Consider the following 10,834-nt stretch of genomic DNA (forward strand, 5'->3'; position numbering starts at 1 on the left):
GGGCTGGTCTTTTGTGACCGAACTTACGTGATGGATCTGGCTCTCTGGGAAGCCAGTTGCTAAGTCATGGCAGCCCTGTGAAGAGGCCCCCTGGGAGGAGGAAGGGAGTCTTCCTGCCTGCACCTACTGAGCACATGGCTCAGGATCCTCCAGCCACAGGCAAACGTTCAGATGACCCGAGCTCCAGCTGTCGTCTTGTTTGCAATCTCATGAGAGACCATGAGCTGCAACTACCCAGGTGAGACACTCCTAAATCTCTGACCTATAGATGACACGAGATAATAAATGCTGTCTTTTTTTTTAAGCCACTGAATTTGGAGTTACTTGTTACAGTAATAGATGAGTAATACAAACCTCAAACTAAGTTTATGACTTCGGGCTCCCTGAACTCCTCAGGAAATGCATCTAGGATGCCTCTCTACTTAGAGGTCCGCTGTGGGGCTCTGGCTTCTCAGCAGTGGGGATGTTTTCCATTTCTCGTACTCCACAGCTTTCCTAAGGGACAAGATCATTTTTCCTGCAGTTCACTGGGAGTGGGGGTTGAGTTTTCTCTCTAGGTCATCATTAATCTGAGTAAATACCAGGGGGGCACGTGATAATATAGGGTTTTCTCCATTTTGAGCAGATTCCAATGACTTCACTTTGCCTCAGTGTAGAAGTTGCTAAAATAGAAGCACAATTTTGCGTCTACGAGTAAGCGCTCCAGAGAGCAAAAGCAAAGAGTGCTACCATGCTGTGCTCTGTTCTCTTTTCCTTCTAGATCCTTTTTCTACGTGTCCCTCAGGTCTCTTTAATGTTACTGATTGTCATTTTCTAAAATGAACTCTTTCCTTTCCTAAACTTATTTAAGTCATCTCTACACCCAACATGGGGCTTAAACTCATGACCCCAAGATCAAGAGTCACCTGCTCTTCCAACTGAGCCAGCCAGGCGCCCCTTTAGAGTGAACTCTTAAAGAATTGATTTATAACATACATACTGACTTAAAACATCCTTAAACTTTTAAAGAATGGATTTATAACTTTTTGAAGCACACAAATCATAAGGATGTAGATCAATAAATTTTCACCCAGAAAACCCACAAGTTAGCTCCATCTAGTTCAAGAAATAAGGTACGGTCAGCACCTCAGGGCCAGCCACGGTCTACCCGTCAGTCACTTTTCCCTGAAAAGTAACCATCATCCTAACTTCTTTTGTTTTGTTGGGTAGGCCCCATGCATGGAGCCCAACGCAGGGCTGAACTCATGACCCTGAATTTGATTTTTAACCATGTAGTTACATTTTTTAATTTGTACTACATCAGAATTTTTTACTGATAAAATTTTTTGTTTTTAGAATTTATATGTATGTTATATTGTATGTATTCATCTACAATGTGCTCTTTTATTCTTGATGAGACTTTCATAGATTGACTCTAAATGGATTAATATTTCCCAAATTTTTATCTAGGGGTAATCAGGACCACTGTCTCTACACATAAGGATTCTAAAACCATGCTCTCCTGCAATTAAAATAATTTTTATCAGTATTTCTAGATGCAATAGAAATCTCCATTGTGAGGGGCGCCTGGGTGGCTCAGTCGGTTGAGCGACTGCCTTCGGCTCAGGTCATGATCCCGGGGTCCTGGGATCGAGCCCCGCGTCGGGTTCCCGGCTCGGCGGGGAGCCTGTTTCTCCCTCTGACCTTCCCCCCTCTCATGCTGTTTCTCTCTCGCTCGCTCTCTAATAAATAAATAAATAAAACCTTTAAAAAAAAAAAAAGAAATCTCCATTGTGAGCAAGGGGAAATGATCGTATCTGAAATGACAAAGGTAGATGGGGAAATGATTATCATATTTCATCCACACCAGGGCAAGATGAAAGAAAACTAGTGCTGGTTCACCAGCATCAGGTTTTTCTCATATATAGAGTTCATAAGAATGGAAAGACCCAAGTTAGTCCCACAGAAGAAAACAAAGCAGCTCACTGGCAAGAGGATAGTATGGGTGGCTTTTGTCTCGGGAAAAGACTGTGGAGAGAGGCTGGGACTGTGGATATGCGTGGGTGTCTTGTGATGCCTGAATAGGACAATCACCATGTGGAAACTGGCCCAAATCATGAAGAGCAAAAAGAAGAAATCTAGCATAAACATGACACTTTGAAACAACACTGAATGGTATGTGAACCGTCTTGTTTTACAGAACATCAGACAATACACGAGTCCAGCTTCAGTGGAACTGTGGGTGGCAGGAGTACTTATGATCACGCACGCGTTCATTAGCACACTGCTTATCCAGGAATAAATCAACAAGGGCAGAATGTGTGTGAAGATTCTGGGCTTGAGCCATGCCCACTTGGAATGAGCGGGACTGATAATAATGGCCTGAGATGTACTCAGTAGCGAAGAAGTGCAAATATAAGCACCCCATGTCACCCTAAAAATGTACAGCACTGCTTTACAACCAATATCCTCCAAAATATTTTTTTTTTTTTAAGATTTTATTTATTTATTTGACAGAGAGAGATACAGCGAGAGAGGGAACACAAGCAGGGGGAGTGGGAGAGGGAGAAGCAGGCTTCCCGCCGAGCAGGGCGCCGGATGTGGGGCTCGATCCCAGGACCCTGGGATCATGACCTGAGCCGAAGGCGGATGCTTAACGACTGAGCCACCCAGGCGCCCCCCTCCAAAATATTTCTAATTCCAGAGGAGGTCACTATATATGGGATGCCCCTGAAGACAGCTGTGCTAACGCTGGCCAAAGTTAGGTGAATGAGAATCCCATCTAAGGGCTTTTTCTGATGAGGTTGAATGAATAAGATATACAGATATATAGTGAATGGCAATAAGCTGTCCATGAACCCAATGCCAGTTCGGACAATCCAGTCATGTTTAGGAACTTGCAGTGATTCATTACTACCTGAGTGGTGGCTTCTGCCCAAGACCTTCCTCCTGAGCTCCAGAAGCACTGACCACACACACACACACGCTCACACGCTCACACGCATTTCCCAAACTCGCTCATGACTTCGTACCCCACGTTTGCTGCTCCTCTCTCAGGCAGCAGCATTCATTGAGTTCAGAGCTGAGAGTAGGATCATCTCAATATTTTCTACACTCTCACTTCCCTAGTCAAAGAAATGTCATGCTGATTCTATTCCCCACATATAAGCACTATATCCCTCCTTCCCTGGCTCATTCTTCCACATTTATTTTTTTTAAAGATTTTATTTATTTATTTGAGACACAGAGAGAGAGCACGAGTGGAGGGGAGAAGCAGACGCCCCACTGAGCAGGGAGCCCGATGCGGGGCTCCATCCCAGAACCCTGGGATCACGACCTGAGCCGAAGGCAGACCCTTAACTGGCTGAGCCACCCAGGTGCCCCATCCCCATTTATTTTTTAATTCATGCCTTGAAAATCTCTTTTGTGGTGTACTGTGATGCATTTATAATTAGTTCAATTTTCTTGCTCAACTTTGCCATTCAACTCATCTACTATGTGGAAAATAATTATGTTTGATTGTGTCATATCCTTGCTTAAAACTAATCCAGAATAACACGAAAAAGCTGTGGGGAGAGAGAAACAAATAACAACGGGGACGAATAGAAAAACCACAAGATGGTAGACTTAAATCCACCTAAATTACAAATTACATAAATCAAATGTAAGTAGGCTAACCATAACAATTAAAAGCTGAATGTTGTCAGACAGGATTAAAAAAAAAAAAAAAGCAAGAGTCAATTATAACCCACCTGCAAGAAATGTTCTTTACAGATAAACACGCAGGAGTGACATCATGGAAACGTCAGAGTTGGGGGCTCCAAAAATCACTTCCTCCACGGGAGCAACCACGGAGTTGGCAACAATGAACAGAATCAATGTTTTTGGAAGTCTGAGATCTAGCAGAAAACTTACAGGAACCAGGGGAGTGCTTAATGAGAAAAAGAGGGCTTGATTTTGGTAAGAAAGTCTTATGGCCCTTCTGCCTACCCACCTACCATCCAGCCGTCCCTAGCTCCGCGGTGGCCAGGGAGCCCGCGATCTCTATTCCTGGAGTGGCTGGCTGAAATGAAGGGGGAGGCAATGCAGACAGCGTGCTTAAAATAAAGTTTGTGGTCTTGTGTTTTGACCTCGTTCTGTGGTTCTCTGAGAGAACGGTGCAGAGACCTTTGTTTGCAACCATCCCCTCAAGATGGAGCACCACTCTGGATGGCATCTGTTGAAAGTATTTAAAAATACACACTAGCTAAGGCTGCTTGGAGAAAGCGATGGCCTATGGGACGCGCAGAGGATAGATCCTAAAACCTGAGGAGGAGGGGACTGAAGAGGAGCATTCCCAGGGACAGAGCTCTGAGGGGCTACCCCATACATGAGGTGGGATAGTTAATTTTATGTGTTATCTTGCCTAGGCTGTCTGTATCCAGGTGTTTGGTCAAACACCAGTCTGGATATTACTTGAAGGTATTTTTTAGATGAGATTAATATTTAAATCAGTAATTTTGAGCAAATCAGAATACCCTACATAATGTGGTGGGTGTCATCCAATCAGTAAAGAAATTCTGCCTCCAGCCTGCCTTGGGACCAGAACTGTAAGATCAGCTCTTCCCTGGGTCTCCAGCCCAGCGGCCTGCCAGTCCCCACAACGGGGTGAGCCAATTCCTTCAAATCCCTCTCTGTGTCTCTCTCTCTGTCTCTGTCTCTCTCCCCACATCCCATTTGTTCGGTTTCTCTGGTGGACCCTGACTTACCCTACAAAGACAAGCTTAGGATGAACAAAGTAACAAAAAAATATGAAAATAGGGGTGTGTCAAACAGCGAAAGGTTTGCATTAAGGTGGTCTAAAAAATGAAAGACAAGTATTGAAAACAAAGAAAAATTAAGTCAAGAGGCAAGGAGTAAAGATACAGAATTAAAAAAGAATACCTGAATTTCTAGACAAATATATAGATAGATAGATAGATAGTAAAAATTTACAGATTAAAAGCATTATTAAAATGAAACTGGAAATCTTGTTTAACACATAAGCATTAAAAAGTAATATAAAACATTTAATAAGAGGATGAGCATACATAAAGAGGGAAAAGAAGAAATTGAGGAGGATGAGTGGAAAGAGGAGTAAGAATGAAGAAAGAGAAAATAAAAATGAAACATGTAAATCCGTGAAGGAAAAGTGTAAAATAAGAAATAGACTCTATAGTAATGGCAGAAATGATGCTCAAAAATGATACAGCATGAGGAAAAAGGAGAATGCTAGAATTTTAAGAATTATGTGTAAAAAAATTTTTAAAGGATATCGGAGGGAAGAAGAATAAAAGTTCCACACATCCACTTGTGAAATCAGGGAAAAGCAGAAGCACTTATGGGATGCTAGAGATCTAGTTACAGGAAAAAGGAGGACAGCTCTGTACATAAGTGGTTGTAAAAAAGCATAAAGAAAATACATAAAATATCTGGAAGGTATGCAAAACACCTTAAATGAGAAATAAATGGGTACAGAATAAAGCTGAGTAGAATAGAAGGCAGAGGAAAACAAGAGAAGTTGTAACAGAAGGCAGGAGGTGACCCAGTAAAGGAGATTGAGAATCAGATCTTTTAAGAAAGTCACCTAGTGTATGAAGTACAGAGAAGAAAGAGCAGAAGAATAAAAATATTAGAGGGATGTAATGAATGGAATTAAGTAAAGCTTGAGCAAAATGATTAATGCCAAAATAGATTTAAAATGTGAGAAGACAGGGCGCCTGGTTGGCTCAGCCTGTGAAGCCTGCAACTCTTGGTCTCAGGGTTATGAGTTCAAGCCCATGCTGGGTGTAGAGAGGATTTAAAATAAATAAATAAAAAATGAAAAAGTATAGAATATTATTTTTAATAAATAAATAAGATAAAAAATAAAATACAATGTGAGAGGAATTTTAAAAAGAAATACTGTAAAAGTGGACAATGAAACTTGAGTAGATTTAAACACAGCAAGTGCATTATGAGGATAGGAGATTACTAAAGTACTTAATAAATACTTGTTTAGCACTTATTCTGTATAAAGCAATGTCCTAATGCTTTACAGATACTTAATTTATTTAATTGTCATAAAATCCATGAGATATGTACAATAATTCTTCCTAATTCACAGACGAAGACCCGAAGAGACTGAGTAACCAGCCCAGGGCCTCCCTGCTAATATGTGGCAGGAACTGAACTGACCCCAGGCAGCCTCTCACCTCCATCCATCCTGCTAACCACTGCTTGGGGAAGGAAGTAGCAGAAAAGAAAAAGAGAAATAAAGGAAGGGAGAAAAAATAAAGAGAAAACAAAAAGACCAAGAGTCAGTGTTTGGTAACCAAAATTAGTAAGAGGTAACACTGAAATAGCAGGAGAAAAATGTGAGCATAAAGTACATTAATTTGGGAAAGGAACGAATGAGGGTGGTGCTGACTAATAAATGTGCAGGGCCCCACGCGAGATGAAAACACAGGGCCTCTCGTGAAAAAGTATTAGGAATTTCGAGATGATAACAGCAAAAGCAATAAGCCAAACTCAGGACTGTCCCCGTGAAGCTGGCCCTAAATAAGAATAAGAAAAGCTTTCAGGAGCCTTAAACCTCCCTCAAATTCTCAGAGCAGAAGGCTTTGAAGAATACTCACCAAAGGAGGTTTCCACCGCCGGTCAATGCAGGCAGGGCGGGCCCAGACTGCTCGGGGCCCACTGGGAGAGAAGGCGCGTCTTCGTTTGGACTTGTCATCCTCAGTGAACTCGGCCCACTGGGAGAGAAGGTGGGTCTTCGTTTGGACTTGTCATCCTCAGTGAAGGTGTCTCTGCAGAGAGCAGATTGCCCCAATGTGTCCAGAGAAGCCACAGATCCCTCTCCAGATACCACGTCCTCCTGGCAAATTTAATATAATCATCAATTAAAATCACGAACTTAACACCTGGGCACGCTTCTTTTCAGCTCAGACGATGCATACCCGAGTGTATTCTCCGGCGCTGCAGGACGACCCCAGAGATGAGTCCGCCGTGAGCTTCACGCAGGGGACAGAAAGTGCAGCTCTGCTCTTCCGTGGGCCTTCCTGCAGCGTCCCAGGGAACTTTTCTCCCTTGAACGCTGCCGTGATAGCGAAACATTTCGAGTGGGTCTGTATTTCTGAAGTTGTCTTAAAAAGCAATCTGAAACGCTGTTAAGTTTTTTTTTTTCCATGAGCTAGGCCCCAAATTTTAATAGAACCCCTAGTACCTGTATTAGTTGATATGTACAAGATGCCTTAGGATTTAAAATTTTTTACTGTATTTTAATTGCTTTCAACAACATAAGATTTAATATGATACAGTATATTTCACTGTGAAAATGTGAACGCATACAACTACACGCATATTCAACAATGCAATATATAGAAATAAATACACAGATTTGCACAATATGGCTTTTACAAAATCAAACACTGTCAGTAGCTTTAAAGCCTCCGGTATCTCCCTCCTCAATTTCACCTTTTCTTTCTACCCAGAGGCATTGCTATTTTGGGTCTATCATTCTTCCCCCTCCCTCACTCCTATCTCAACCACCTTCAACCTCCCTCTCCCCTAGGTCTGCCTTCTGCACTCTACCATCCCCCCCTCCCTAAGCCCCCGACTGACCATCTGTCATCTTCCTAGGCAGCACCCCTCCCTGGTCTCTCTCTACATGGCCCATCCAGCACCACCTCAACGTCAATCTTGTTCCTCTGGAAAAATTCCCAGCCACTAATGTGGATTACATCTATGTCCCTCACTCCCACTGCCTTGCCACCTAATAGTAGTGGACATAGTAACAGCAACCCCTGATTGGTTCTTTAAACATATTTGCTGGCAGCTTCCTCAGAACCAATCCGAGTTCACCCCAAGGCCCTGGGCCTAGATCCTGGAGAAGGCTAGGTTGTGCAGAAGGGCAGATGGGTAAATTAAGCTACACTAAACTGCTTGTCAATTTTGTGGACTAAAACTTAAAAATTGCCATAATTTCTTGCCTACCTGATAATGTGCTGAATGTGTGCATTACCTGCTTAAATAACAAAATAATTAGGTACCCGGGATTTACATATTATGGCACTATTATACAAATCGCAAAGCAATTTGAAGAGGAGTGAACATGGAGTCCAAGCTCCAAGACATTGAAAATTTATTTTAATCTTTTAAATTAGCAGACTTTATTTTTTAATAACAGTTTTAGATTTACAGAAAAACTGAACAGAAAGTACAGGAACTGTCCAGATACTTTCTCCTCCCCCCACCTCCACTCCTAGTTCCCCTCTTAGCAACATCTTGCATTGGTGTGGGACATTTGTTACAACAGATGAATCAATATTGATACATAAATATTAACTAAAGTCCACAGTTTACAATAGGGTTCACTCTTTTGTTGTATACTCTATGGGTTTTGCCAAATTCATAATGTCATCTATCCCCCATTATAGTTTCATATAGAATAAAATGCCCCATGCTCCCCCTCCCCAAAACCTCTGATCTTTTTACTCTCCCTAGTTTCGTGTTTTCCAGAATGTCATATAGCTGAAATCACACAGCCTTTTCAGACTGGTTTTGTTCAGGTAGCAATCAATACAGACTTGAGGTTCCTCCCTGTCTTTTCATGACTTCATAGCTCATTTGTTTAGTGCTGAATAATATTCCATTGTATGAATGTGCCACAATTTATCATATTCCTCTACTGAAGTGTTTCCTGGTTGCTTCCAATTCCTGGCAACTATAAATAAAGCTTCTATAAACATTCATGTGCAGGTTTTTGTGTGGACAAAACTTTTCAGCTCATTTAGGTAAATACCTAGAAGTGTGACTGCCAGAGGGCATGGTAAGACTGTTTTGTTTTGTAAGAAACTGCCAAACTGTCTTCCAAAGAGGCTGTACCATTCTGCATTCCCACCAGCAATGAACGAGAGCTCCTGTTGCTGCACATCCTGACTTTTGGTTTCCCCAGTGTCCTGGATTATAGCCACTCTAACGTGTGTCACGGCATCTCACTGATGCTTGATTTTGCAATTCTCTCATGATGTATGATGTCGGGCATTGTTACACATGCATATTTGTCATCCGTGTATCTTCCATGGTGACTTACCTATTCAGGTCCTTTGCCCATTTCTAAACTAGGTTTTTAAAAAACTCATTGTGAGTTTTGACAGCTTTATGTTTATTTTGGATACCAGTCCTTTATCAGATAGGTTTTGCAAATATTTTCTCTCAGTCTGTGGCTTGTCTTTTCATTCTCTTAACAGTGTCTTTAGAGTGGAAGTTTTTAATTTTAATGAAATCCAATAGATCAATTTTTTCTTTCAATGCCAAGATGTTTGATGCTGTCTGTCTCCTTACCTGGCAGGGACTTCTAACTCAGGGCTGCTATTGTCAAGCCATCATGCATAAAGGATGCTCAAAGTAACCTTCCGTTCTCCCCTCTCATTCTCTCCCAGAACCCCAGCTAGGCGGGTCAAGGATCAAAGTCCACATCCCTACTTAGGCCTCGTTGCCTGGATTCCTGAACTCTTCCGATGGCCTCCTTCTTGACTCCTGGCTCCAGACACTGACTTCAAATACATCTTCCTTGCAACTAACTTTTTTTTTCCTTTTTAATCTTTCTTGTTAAAAATGGAAATAGTTTGATTTTTTTAATGAGATAGAACCTTGTAGAAAATATGAAACAGTGCAGGAAAACCAAAAGAATTCCTTGCAAACCCACCCCAGTAACACACCAGAGATAACCACTATGTTAATGCTTTGGTCAATATCCTCCCTTTTTCTCTGACCACGTCTCTATCTAAAAATCTATAGCTGTATTTTCACACAAATAAAGCCTAGAATTTAAAATTGCATGAGGTTAAGAAGAAGCCTTATCTATGATGGACACAGACAAGCAATATATGAAGGTCTGCCTTATCTTTGCTGGAACGACCCAGGCCTCGGGGCGCCCAGCAGCGGGGGCGAGAGCAGCCTCGGGCCTTGACTCGTGGGCAGCACGAGACTTCGATCATTTCCTTTGTCCAGAAATCGCTGCCTCTCGGGTCTTCTATTCAGAACCTTGTACTTTTAACTGAATGGAACAGGGGGAACTTTTCTTTCCCGAGGACACTGAAGTCGCGGGCAGGGGAGACTCCAGGAGGAGATTGAGCCACAGAAAGTCACGAAGGACTCGAGAAGGGAAACTACTGCGCACCCGGGAGCAGAGTGTTCCCTCCAGCCTTTCTCTAGTGTCTCCGACCCGACCCGCTCCTCCCGGGGACTGAAGGCAGCGTCCTAGCCTCGCGGCGCCACGGCCCGCTGCGCCCGAGCCACTCCGCGCTGGGTCCCTCTCCAAGGCCCTCCTGTCGTCCCGCCGACAACTGAAGGGCGACCGGGATTCGGACGCGGGGCGGAGACCCAGGACGGGTCCGGGAGGTGGCCGTGTCGGGAGCTCGTCCTCTCGCCCGTCCGACCTGGCGACGAAAAGGTAAAGGCAGCAGGAAAGGAGAAGCGTGGGAAACGCCCGCCGAATCCCCGAATTCAGCGCCCAGGGTTGCTGGCTGCTCCGGGGGCCCTGTCGGCTCTCCAGCCCTGCGCACCCCGAGCGCCGCCCCCACCCACCCTGCGGGGCTCCGACCGCCAGCCTTACCCCGACTCCGGGGCCGCGCGCCTGGACCCCTGAGTGGCCGCAGCCGGAGCCTGGAGACCCGGCGCCCACTCGACTGCAGCTCCCAGACGGCGCTGGCGCGGCGGGCGCGGACGCGGAGTGAGGCCGAGTGGGGTGGCGCGCCGCCGCCCGGCCCCTCCCCGGCGCGCGCCACCGCCGCCCCGGCCCTCCCCGGCGCGCGCCCCGCCGCCGCCCCGCCCCTCCCCGGCGCGCGCCGCCGCC

The 10,834-nt window shown here is 44.3% G+C and overlaps 1 long non-coding RNA gene across 2 annotated transcripts; it reads right to left on the reverse strand.

Moving 5' to 3' along the window:
* Positions 1-9: 9 nt before the first annotated feature.
* Positions 10-6,875, reverse strand: LOC145719605 (uncharacterized). 2 transcript variants are annotated; one of them, XR_014142496.1, is made up of 4 exons: positions 6,615-6,875; positions 3,732-3,889; positions 355-495; positions 10-262 (listed from the first exon to the last, which is right to left on the reverse strand). It is a non-coding gene; the product is annotated as an uncharacterized LOC145719605 (long non-coding RNA). The 2 variants fall into 2 exon arrangements; XR_014142497.1 differs by having other exon boundaries at positions 3,732-4,042.
* Between the last annotated feature and the right edge of the window lie 3,959 nt (positions 6,876-10,834).

This window comes from Leptonychotes weddellii, unplaced genomic scaffold (genome assembly GCF_054177405.1).
Source record: "Leptonychotes weddellii isolate Sample4059 unplaced genomic scaffold, ASM5417740v2 HiC_scaffold_5592, whole genome shotgun sequence".
NCBI lineage: Eukaryota > Metazoa > Chordata > Mammalia > Carnivora > Phocidae > Leptonychotes > Leptonychotes weddellii.